Source organism: Grus americana, chromosome Z (genome assembly GCF_028858705.1).
Source record: "Grus americana isolate bGruAme1 chromosome Z, bGruAme1.mat, whole genome shotgun sequence".
Lineage (NCBI taxonomy): Eukaryota > Metazoa > Chordata > Aves > Gruiformes > Gruidae > Grus > Grus americana.
The window spans coordinates 51,035,896-51,048,268 of record NC_072891.1 but is presented as its reverse complement, the minus strand read 5'-3'; the positions used below and the strand labels follow the sequence as shown (position 1 = coordinate 51,048,268).

Genomic DNA, 12,373 nt, shown 5'->3' with positions numbered 1-12,373 from the left:
AATGCCCGGGGGCACGCTACCTCCTCCCTGGGTGAGGGCGGCAAAAGCACCTGAGGAGGTGAGATGATCCCGCCGGCTTCAGAGCACTCTGGAGCGCTGGCTTCGCCCAGCTCCGGACAGGGAGAGCCCATCCCGGGGACCACATTCACGCCAGCCGGGGGGCCGATGTCCCGCTGGGGTGCGCAGTAAGGCCCGCGGTGACTCCGTGGCCCGCCCCGCTACGATCGCAGAGCCGCCGCGCCCGGGCGATCGTAGCGGGGCGGGCAGGGGGCGCTGCAGCGCCGGCCCTTGACGGCGGCTTGAAAGCGCGGTGGTGGCGGCGGCGGAGGAGGAGCGGGCGGTACATCGATAGAGCTGACGGGCAGCGGCAGCCGTCCTCGCCGCCGCCCGGCCTTCTTTGTTCCCTCCCCGGCGCGCCCAGCCCAGCCGGCAGCGCGGAGCGGAGCTGGCCGGCCCGGGGATTCCCTTCCCCGCGCTGCCGAGGTCGCCATCTTCACCCCCTACCAAGCCTCGGACCCTGCCGGCCGGGCTCCCGGCAGCGCGGGAGGGGGCCTGCGCCGTGCCCGCCCGCTGCATGTGACTGTCGGGCGGTAGAGGCCTCCTCCGCGGATCTCGTCTGCGTCCTCCTCCGCCCCCAGCGCGGCGGGGAGGGGGCGCGGGGCGCCCGGCAGCGGGGGACGGAGGTGCTGGGGCGCGGCGGGCAGACAAAGGAGCGGGCGCCGCCGTGGGCAGCGGTGAGTGGCGGGGGCAAGGGTGAGGGGGTCCTCGCTCTCACCGCCCCGCTTTCCTGGCGTGCCCGCGGGGCAGGTACCTGCCGGTGGGCCGGGCTGAGCCGCGGCCGCTCCCTTCCCCGGGGGGTGGAGGGGGCGCAGGGGCTCGGGCCGCCGCCGGCGGGGGCGGGGGGAGGTTGCTGCTCCTCCGCCGCCTGGCACTGCCGGTGTTTCCCGCACCGCCAGCCCCGCCGCCGGGCAGTGGCGAGCGAGGGCCGAGCGTAGTGCCCCGGGGCGGCGGGGTCCGGGGCTGGGCGGGGCGGGGCGTTGCGTTGTGGGGGGAGCCTCCAGCCCCGCCGCCGCGGGAGCGGGCAGCAGGGAGCGGGCAGCAGGGCTGGCCATAGGGCTGGCCAGTAGGGCTGCCCGGTAGGGCTGCCCGGTGCCGCGGGCGCGGCCAGTGATGCTCAGCGGTAATCCCGGCTGACACTCGGACAAAAAGGAACGAGCATCAGGTTTTCTGGTGGGCGATAAAAAAAAAGCTGAAGAGCGGTTGTTTTATTTTTATTTTTTTTTTCCTCCTGTCCTTTGAAAAGCGTGTGGCGGGAGGGCAGGTGCTGCTGTGAGCAGGTGGGTGGGCGGCGGGAGCGGCAGGGCAGCGGGGCCTGGGCTCGGCCTGTGCCGGCACTGGGCGTGGCGGCGTGCCGGGGATGCCGCGGCGCCTCCCTCGCCCCCCCCCCGGGCACCCGCGTCCCTGACCGCCGCGGGGAGCCCCGCACAGCGGCGTGAGGGGCAGAAGGCCGCTCCGGGGAGGCGCTGGGCTATAACAGCTATGACTTCGTTGTGCATCCAGAGAGGTGAAGTCGTATTTAACGCGGTTGTTTGAAATGTGGCGCTTGTCTTCTGGGTTAAGCGTGTGGTTTTCCAGGCAGTTATTCAGTGTATGTAACCTTGTATTCTTACCGAAATTATAAATCTTACTTTCATAGGCCTGGAGAACATAAGGTCCTGCGGCTTTTAACTCTGAAGTTGGATATGCATTAAACTGTAAGTCTTCTGATTTTATTTTTGATCTTGCATGTATGGATGAATGGAGTAATAATTTCATGTTTGTAAGACAAAAACTTCAGAAGTAATTTAAATTAAACCCTAAGCAGACTTTTTGCATGCTTGTTTTAAATATATCCCTCCTGGACTGCAATAACTGGTTAAAAAATTGAAAAGTAAAGAAAATCTGTGAAGCCTGGGGGGAGGGGTTGCCTTTTTTAGAGCAAGAAGTTCTCTTTTTTTAGATTGGTGGGGGTTTTTTTTGGTGATGGGTCTTATTTAGTCCTCAAGGGCTGACAGTCACCTTTTAAGGTTAAAGCACTATATAAGAAACACCTGTAATACTAGTATGTTTCCTTGTATTTAACTGAAGTAATTGAGATTAGATGGTGCCTTTTCCTCACTTTCATAAGGAATGTTTAGTCAATTAATTTGCTTAGGTAATCTGATTAATAATAGCTCAGTGAAGGTACAGATATGTTTCCAAAAGTTGGTTTTTACATTGTTGAAATGCAGATACAATTTTGAAAGATGTAATAAAATTCTTAATTTCTATTGTAATAATTTTTAATTGTTTTTGGAAGGGTGAAAGGGACTATAGTAGATGAAATTGTAGAAAGTGATCAAGCAAATGGTTACAACCACCAATGAACTAAGTAGCAGCTCAAATAAGCAATGAGATAATTCACTGTATAAATTTTAGTGTGTACATAAATTTAATTATGTGTCAATAGTTGCATAACTGCTCTCTTGAATTAAATTTCTCCCATTAGCTTGGGTGAGAAACTAGAATCTGGATATAGCTGTCCAGATCTCTAATATTATTTTGCTAATGGCTAATACTTTCTACACACTTTCTGCTTTGAGGAAAGGCTGGTATCCTTTCCACAGCAGAGAATCGGGTTTTCTGTGTTCAAGAAACTTCCTGGTGAATTTTCTGTATATCTAAACCAAAGGTGTATAGGTCAGAAATTGCAGTGTACAGTCTATAAAACATTATAATGTATTTGTACACCAGAGGAATGAAGAACTGTGAAACTGTTGTTAGGTGTAGCTTGTCCAGAAATGTTTAAAGGCTGTTTTGCTGAAAAACAATTGACAATTTACTACTTCTGTCATGTAACCAGTCAAAATAAATTGTTTTGAAGCTTGCTAGTAATTCTGACCTTATGACGGTTTCAAAAGTTCTGTGGTCGCTTACAGTGTGATGCTTGGTGGGAAGCCTTGTGGACATGGTGTCTTGTCATGATAGGGAAAAGACAAAGACAGTTAGAAATGTTTTGAACATCCCATCATAGTTTCTGCTGTCAAAAAAAAAAAGTTGATTTAGAAGCAGAAAGGGGAAAATAGAAATTGAGTGTGTGTTTGAAGTGACTTTCTAAATCTGGCATTTCTAAATTTCTAAATGTGACTTTTTTACCTAGATACTAGAGCTATCATTACAGTGATAAAACATTAACCCTAGAATAGTGTTGAGAAATTAGATCATGTCCTATGGAGGCATTACAGTAAACAAGAAGTGTTAAACATCTCATCTCATATTTTTCTCCAACTAGAAGTGTATTTACCACTCTCATACATTTCTGGGAGTAATGGTTTGTGGTGGTGAAATAATGTTAATCAGCAGTTGCTGCTGTAATTCATTGTCCGCTAGGGAGGAGTCCATGTAACACCTGGTAACTTGAACAAGCCTTTTAGAGCAAAATCGCACAAACCCTTTAGATATTTGTGCCAGACCTTTTGACCCTCAAAGGTGGAGTGTGAAGGGGTTTATTTTTTTTATCTCTTCAGTTAGGATTTCTTGATAAAATTACAATACAGTGTTAGAAAAATACTTTTTCTTTACACTATTGACATATGAATTACAAGGAAAACATAATTCATTCTGTGGTTTATGACTAAGGTGGCAGTATCTTGGAGTTTAAGATTATTTTTTTTTAAACTATTGAGAATAGTGTTGAGACATTTGCTTTGCTTAATGTGATTTATAGACCAACCTTTAGGCATGAAGCATAATGTGAAATTAAATTACTCAATGTAAAAAAAAAAAAAGTTAAAGTACTTCCTGGAAGTACCTCTCTTGCAGGTTGTTTTTGTGGGGCTTTTTTTGTTTTGTTTCATTTTTGGTGAACTTAGCTTGTTGTGGAGTGGCAAATTTAGATGTAAGCTTAGCATAGCATATTGCTAAGGAAAATCTTGTGCCACTCTGTTTTGCAAACTCTGGCATGATTTGTGTTAGCTTTATGTCCAGAAACCCACTGGGTTTTGGTCAGTGTCACTGAGTACTTACATAGAATTAAAATATGACTAACTTTCACTTACTTTTGAGTGATACCTTGACTATTCAGATTAGCTTTCAGCAACTTTGTTGCAACTCCTGATTACACTTGACAACCTGAGTCCAGGAGCTGAATAGCAATTTATTATCAAATTCATTACTGCACCACATGTTTTTACTAGATAAGGTTTTAGCTAATATTAGAGACTGTCGCCTTATGTAAACATGTATCTGAATGACAGAGTTATCTTTGGTCACCACCTTACCTCTGGGTATCTATTTCTCACTGTATAACTGTGTGCTCAGATAGAGAAAACGGGTGAAGACTAGTGTGGCCCTTTGAGCCTTGTTGTACCTTGCTGTGTCATATTCATTACAATGTGTTTGCTAGTAACTACCGTATCTGGTTAATATTAGTGTTAGTCTGTCTCCTAATCTTAATACTGGCCTGTAAAGCAAATAACTGAGTCTTAAAAGAGCTGAGGGTGGTGTGAGCATTAGTCACTGTTTTGATACCTTGAAAGTCAGAGAAATGCTTTCTTATATATGCTGAAGGATTGTGGGGATTTAGTTGCTGTTTACTCCAGAAATGTAGCTGGTACATGTATGGCTGTCTTCTAATGCAATTTTATCAATTCTTAAAGTGTACATAGCAAGGTTAACATGAAAGAGTTTTTTTAATATTAAGGCTGTCTTTCTGTATTAGTGTTGCATTAAAAGTACTGAAGCTAAGTGTACATGATGGTGACTGCACAATGAAATGATTTATTTTTTTTTTTTCAAGAACAAATTTTTGAATAGACTAGATGGAGATGAATTAGAAAAGCAGGGACATGGTGTTCCTTCCTGCAGCCAAGCCTGGGAGGAAAATAAAGGGGGGAGGGGGTGTAGGAATGCTTCTCTGAAGGATGCTGATCCTGAGATGGGTGGGTTGGATTCCTTTTTGTTTAAAAAATGTCAGTAAATCTGAAGAGAGGCTTTTGAGTATTCACAGTCACTTCAAGGTTTCAGGATATTTTGATGAAGCAAGTCTGTCTTGTGTGATTAGTGTCTCTTGTTTTATTGCATGACTAGTGATGATGTCAAGAAATAACAACAAATTCAAGGAACAAGCAACCTGAAACAAATGAAAGGGGGTAAGAATGGTCTCCTAGTTCAATGTTTTCTTTGTCGTTAGAGGTGGATGTGAAAGTACTAGTCCAAGGGTAATTATTGTCCCAGTAGGAACAGAAATTTCTCTTCATTGCTTCTCTCCAACTCCAAGAGGAAGAGGAGGTCTCTTGCCTGTAATGAAGGCACAGTTAAGGGAGTGCAGACCTACTTCAGAGCACTCTTCCATCTTCGTCAGTGCCACATTAACAGAAGGGTTTAGGAGGGAGGTGTAAGGAGGAAGACATAAGGTGTCAATGCAATCATTAGCAGGTTTTGCAGGCTTCTTGTTGGAAACATGACTATACTGAATTAACTTCCTCCTCTGATTTAGTTAGCTTTCTGTCCAATCAGATTGGTAATATTTGTCACGAGATGTTAGAGGGAGAACTGTTACTTTCTTTCTGCATGCACAGTAGTGCATTGGAGTGGTAAATGGGAGAAAGCAAGCTGCTGACAGTTGCACTGAAGAGCTAGGAACTGGTGTTCAGCTTGCTTCAAAGTTATGGTTAATGTATATTCAACGAACAACTGAAATGGATCTCTGGGTTGTGTTCAACGGATGGCTTGCATATTTGGCTGATGCTGAAAGTGTGGATCACAGTACAGGCCAACATCTAGTAATGTTAAAGGTCAGTCAGGTTGCAGTTACCTGAGCACTTGATCTGATACTGTCATTATTAGAGAACGGTCAGCTCAGTCCTTCACTGGACAGTGTTTGAATCCTTCCCCTACCATGCATAAATTGTAGCAGAAGTGTCATGGCCCATGATGAGGTTTGTTTGCACTGTATAAAATGTTGCCTCCGCATTGGAGGAGAGGTGCTGGAGGAAAAATTGTACTTCATCTTTAGCATAGTAAAGGAGAAACTTTGATCTAAATATCTAAATGAGCTCCTAATGCTGGGAGAAGATTACACATGGTGATGACTGTTCTGATCCAATAATTTTTCACAGCAAAACAGTTACAGTACTTACAATCACACTTTAGGCAAGCAGGGATAAAATACTGTAAGTATCTCTAACCATTTAGGCTAAAACAAAGAGCTATTTATTTTATCAGTATATAAATCACAGTACAAGGGCAAAACAATGCATGAACCAAATAACTGATTACAGACTGCATCATTGTTTGCTGGATATCTTGTGCTTTCTTAGAAATTACTGTACAACTCAACATGGGGTTTTTTTCTGACTGCAGTGCCTTGAAATTTATCAGTTATTACATAGAGTTCAGAAATGTTTTCTTAGGAAAACTTTCTTTCCACAGAATAGAAAGTGTGTTGTCACCAAAGCCTTCCCAGTCAAAATCCCAGGAAATTCCTAGGAAAAAAAAAAGTGTCTGTCTTGAATGAAGTTGGTGATTTCTGTCTTAAACTTAATGCCTTTTCTGTCATAAAGTACAGGCTTATCTTTGTATGGGCTTGATACAGTTTTCACAGAACAGTAGGGGTTGGAAGGGACCTCTGGAGATCTAGTCCAACCCCCTTGCTAAAGCATGATCACCTAGAGCAGGTTGCACAGGATCACATCCAGGTGGGTTTTGAATATCTCCAGAGAAGGAGATTCACATCTTTTTTGGAAGTTTTTCCTTGTCATCTTTCTTGTACTCAACCCACTGAATTTGGAGACCGGCTGTCTAAATCTTGTGCAAAACCAGGACTTTCATAAATTTCACTTGGCTCCCTCATCAAAACAGTCATACTAGTAAATATTGAAAAATTAAATGCAGAAGGCTCTTTGTTATGCTTATTGGTTCCTTTTATCTTATGGCTCATGTTCCATAACTCTTGTGCTGACCAACAGCATCTCTTTTAATTGACCCCAAGTGATGCAGCTATTCTCATCAAATACCATTTGCTAAAGGAATTCCACCTATTCCTTTAAGGCTTCCTGAGAACAATTTTTCCTTTGAGCTCAACTACCTATTTCTCCTCTTAACCCTTCAAGTGAATGGTGTCTTGCCATTTTTTTTCCATGCTGAAGTCCTTTTCTAATAAGCTGAGTTTTATAAGGTTTGTTCTGCCTTGAGAAAATAAAAAAAAAAATTGATGTAAGAAAGTAACTTGAAGTTGAGCAGTCCTGTTCACCTGAACTGTATAAACAGATCTTAAGATATTATAATAGAAACTCTTTTCTCCAGCCGAAAGTATGTGTATTTCAGAAGCAGGAGTTTACTTGCTTTTTATTTGACTTCTTGGATATATCATCACCAATCTACAGTGGACTGAAAGAAAGGTTTAGAAATACCTGTTTTAAATAACCTCTAATTTTTAAGGGGAGGGAGGAGAGAGCAGTCTTCAAATAATTGCTTTAGTTTTGGTATTTCATTAATTCATTGCTCATCAGATTTTTTTTTTTTGGTCCTCAAGCATATAGGGGGAATAATTTGTGGAGCTAATGGAAGACTAAGTCAGCAGTAGTACATTCCTTTGGTTTATTTCTATTTTTGGGGGTGTTTTTGTTGTTGTTTTATCAAAAATGAATCTTACACAGATGTTTAGGTGATCTGTTCACAGTGGGAGCATGTCACTGATCATGTCAGTGGTACAACCAAGGTCTGCTGCATAATCAAGACTTTATTTGTGTTGAAAGAGTGACATATTCTGAAAGATAAATCTAAGTGTGTCCAGCTCTGCTACTTGATGCTATTATAACTTGTTTTCTGCTAAGCTGTCTTGTAATGGGTAAAGCCTTGTAATGCTCTTGAAAAATGTTAGTTGGACTTAAGACTGTATTGAGGTGAATGCGAAGGGGTCGTATGTGAGTACAGCTGCTCTGTCGAGAAATGTGTGATTGACTCGACGCAGTTCTTCCACATGGGCCATCCCCTGGTGTCCACCACTGCCAAGCTTCCTGTGAGAGCTCTAAAGAAGAGCCTGTAAATCCCTGCACTGGTGCCTCTTCTTCATCCATGTGTGATTTTTTTAAGTGATGCTTCCACTTACTCAGGCCTTTCCCGGGAAGTCAGTAGGAGTGGGTGGTGAGGGATGCCTTTGTTTCAAGTTAAACCCTGTATATGATGAAGTTAGTGGTGAACCTTTCATTGAGATCCTAAATCCATTACAACTTTGAAGAAAATCAACTGCATCTCTGCAAGAATGCATTTGCAAGGGTAATATTTGCCATTACCTGAAGGTAGCAGTTATGATGAAGTCTTGTCCCTTGTATTTCTTCATTTGAATCGTAACTGTGTTAGTTGTATCCCAGGGTGCTTACAAACTAAAGTATGAGACATTATCACTGTATATACAAGACAATACAGATACCTGAGGTTGTGGTGGATTTGTTTGTTTAACCTATCGTTTGTTTGGGCACAAGAACTAAGAGTTGTCCTCTTTGCTCACAGTCCTGTGCCCTCTGTGCTATCAGGGTATGTATGGATTCACAGTAAGATGATCCTCATTTCTTAAGATGATTTTTTTCTTTTAATTTGTAGAAAATTATGTTGAAATTTTATTAATAAAGGAAACTGCATCAAGAGTGGGGGAAACTCACAAGAGGCATAGACCTGTTATAGTCCAAACAAGTATGCATTTTAGTGAAATAGTAAATAAATTAAGAATTCATTTCAAGAAAATACGTTGTTCTGAATGTGACACTTCCACAGATAGCTACTCAAATGTTGACAGAGATAATGGGAGGTTCTAGATTATGTTTCTTGTACTGAATGTATGTTATTTCTTTTCTTGAATCCTTAAACTTACTTCCCTTTCTTTCAGGGACAGAAAGCATAATGTGAAAGCTTTGTTGCTTTGTTTCTACTGGTTCAGGTCATATGAAGATATTTTTGTCAGTGTTCTTCTGTAAAGACGGCTTTATCGAACTATTTATGGCTTATTGTCTCTTTAAATGTAACTTAATTTGTATTTGCATCTATTCAAAGATGCTGAGGGCATTTTAAATACTGTACTGTTCCAAAATCCCAGGCAGTAAATTTTGCAAATCACCATGGTAATGTGTGTGTGTGTGTGTGTGGGAGGAAGGCTAAAGTCAGAATCTGCATTAACAGAATCTGTTAATATTGCATATGCTCAGTGCCACTAGCACTGCTTGTTCTTTGATGTAGATATGCTCTTTGCTTAATTAAAAACAAAGTAATATGATGCAGCTAATACTGCTTATAGTCTGATTTTTAATCAGATTTGTGATTATGAAACTAATCCACTGAAATAATCAGATATGTGGGTAATCATTGAGTCTTCTTTCAGTTAAGGAAATGGCATATAAGAATCTTGTAATCTAGCAAAGGAACTTCAAAACTTCTTTGTTGCTTCTCTAAGAACTTACGGATAAGCTTAAAAGTCCATGTCTTGCAGCTGGAGCCACATACCAAGGACATTTACTACTAATTGATCATGTCCTGGTGATTTCTACAAGTCATTATGAACATTTAAGGTTCCTGGTTTTGAGTAAGCCTGTCTGGATGCTTTTGTACATGCAGTTGTTGCCTTAGACACAGAATTAGTTCTGAAGTGTAGTCAATGCTATTTTAAATAAAATTTTTTTAAAAAATATTTTCAAGAGGAACTGTGTTCTGTTCTAGAGTGCTGAAACTGGTTTATAATACTTACCCTTAGTCCTGATGACAGAAACTTATTAATTCTTATGAATTTAAAGGAAAACTGGCTATTGCTTTGTGGTGGGGAGATAAGTGAAACCTGACATTTCTTGGTTCTTTACTACTGTAATCTAAATAAACAACAACAACAAAACCTCCCCACCCCACCCCCAATAAAAAGAGACTTGCATGAAGGTTGATTTATTTTCCCTGTTACTATACTGAATGTCTCAAATTTTAATAAGTTGCCGTAACTTACTAGTTTAAAAATACTGGCCCACTGCTATTGAGAATTACAGAGACATTGATAACTGGTTCAAAATGCAGACCAAGTTATGATGACTTTTGTGTTAGATGGCCTGAGTGGGTTTCACTTGGTGTATTTTGTTTTTACAACACTATTCACTTGTTATATGCAGTCTGTCATAGTAGTGCTTATTACTATGTTGTGAGGATTTTTTCTTCAAAATGTCAGGCCTCCTCCTTTCCAGAGGGTAAGTGTGGGAAGCAATGACTTTGAAAGTTTTTGCCTTAGGAAAACAAGTTGTGGTTCTTGTGAAGGCTGAACTCCACTCTGTAGGCAGTGGAGCTGTTTGTATAGCTAGTGAGTTGATAGGTCCTTTCTTTGCTTGTTGAAGGAGGAGATGTTTAATGTCCACTAAGGGGATATCTCTATAGTTCTTTAAAAGACAAAACTTCAGGGTCGATAGCACTTCAGACAATGATCTATTGTAGTTTGGGGTTTCTTGTTATGTTGATTACTTCGACTTTTCTACTTCTGTTATGTACAGGACTTGTAGTAGCACACAGGTTGACTGTCACCTGTGTGATTCAAAGCAGACAGCTAAGGGATTTTTCATACTAGATTTTTGAAGCAAAAAATTTAAGTAAATTACATCCTTTATCTCATAAATCAGTTAAGTTATTCATGTCAGGTTCTCCAAGCCGATGTTGGCAGGTATGAAAACACAGTACCTGCTTTTGGAAAAGCATGCTATTAAATGCACCTTCCTCCCACCAAAACCCCTGACAGTGTTAGTGTCTTTCAGCCATTTCCTTCTAAAAAAGGAAAGTCTTTACATTTAGCAAAAGATATCACTGTTAGATTTAGGTTGTATGCTAGTAAAATAATCTGAGAAAGAAGTATTAGCACACAGATACTTTTTTCCTTCCCTTTATGAAAGGCTTAACCTGTCAAACATCATAATATATACTGAGTTTCTCCATACTAAAAATCCAGTGTGTCTAATTGGAATGAAATGTAAGATTTCACACCTTATATAGCTGAATTTCTGCACTCCCAGCCTCTGACCCAGGTATCTTTCAGTCTTGTCCTTAGTGTGTTCATACAGTGTCATCCTTTCATCATCCACACAGACACACCTGTGCCACTGAGCCCAAAGAATTTCATTGGAACAGAGAAGAAATAGGAAAGCTTGATGCCAGCATGGATAAACATGACCTGGAGGTCAGCCTTCTATGTGTCTGACTCCTAGTAGTTTCCAGGAGGATTATTTGCTTTTCTTTTTCTTGGGGAGATTTCTGGAGGCCAGTGGAGGTAAATGTAAATGTTATAAAATACTGAAGTGTCTTAATGTTGCTGTCTTCTAAGGATCTCTCAAAAACAATGTTTGAGGTGGGGAAAAGGTATTCAGAGATAAGTTGAAGTAGGCTACTGTCCCAAGTCCTCTTCTAGGCTAAGTTGGTGAACAGAGGTCTCTTCCCCCTTCAGGCATATCTAAGTGTAAACTCCACCTCTATATTGTCCTCTCAAGGACTCTAATTTTGAGACTTATATCCCTCTGATAGGAATGGGAGAAATGAAAACAAGCTTTCATGATTCTTTGTGCCTCAACTTATATTTAATGTTACATAACTTATGGCTCTTTTGCTTCCAAGTATGCACAGCTCTGAACTCATTGACATTTATTAACTTTATTCACATTCATTATGGTTATATTAAATTAATTGGTGTACCAGTTATAAGCTTCATAATGCAATGATAAAATATGCTCTACTGGCTATCTGTAGCTTTCTGTATGTATGTGACTTTGCCATTGACTGGAATGGAAAGACGATTGTAAATCTGTGTCTATATACTATATGTGTCCGTACAGATACGGAAATTACTTAGCAAGTGCAAAACTAATCCTTGGTATTTTTTCCAGTTCTATTTTTAATAGCTTGCAAAAGGATAAAAAAAGTCAGATGTTCTAATGAAACCCAAAAAAAAGTTTACAGTATCCTTTTCTTATGGATAAACTGACAAAACTGCTGAAATTCAATGTCTGGATTTTTTTTTTTTTTCCAATGGAAAGGACTAAGTGTTCACAGACTATTTAACTCTTCATCTATTGTAAACTCATGGACTCTTTAGCTTAGAAAATACTTTTCCTTAAGACACAAATGCATTTTTAAAGCTTACACTTTACATATATAGTGTCTTCAAGTCCTTTATCAATTTTTAACCTGTTCTGTGTAATTAGAAAACAACTTAGAAAATGTTATAGGTCTGCTCTAATGATTTTCTCTCTGAATTTGATACACTTGGTAATAACAGCATTACTTTTCTCAAGTCTGTTAATGCTTGTGACACTTTTGTAGCGGCCCCATCAAAATAGACTTCTGTGGC

At 41.2% G+C, this 12,373-nt stretch overlaps 1 protein-coding gene across 8 annotated transcripts in view; it reads left to right on the top strand.

The window, feature by feature from the left end:
- The first annotated feature begins 389 nt into the window (after positions 1-389).
- The window catches only part of CDC42SE2 (CDC42 small effector 2), an 87,540-nt gene continuing 75,556 nt past the window's right edge, over positions 390-12,373 (top strand). For 3 of the 8 annotated variants that reach the window (XM_054811015.1, XM_054811012.1, XM_054811019.1), the window contains exons 1-2: positions 390-734; positions 1,697-1,754. The gene's annotated coding sequence lies outside the window, so the exon portion shown is untranslated. Of the gene's footprint in view, positions 735-1,044; positions 1,260-1,320; positions 1,338-1,445; positions 1,565-1,696; positions 1,755-12,373 lie in introns of those variants that run through there. The other 5 variants (XM_054811020.1, XM_054811013.1, XM_054811016.1 and 2 more) reach the window with 4 other exon arrangements.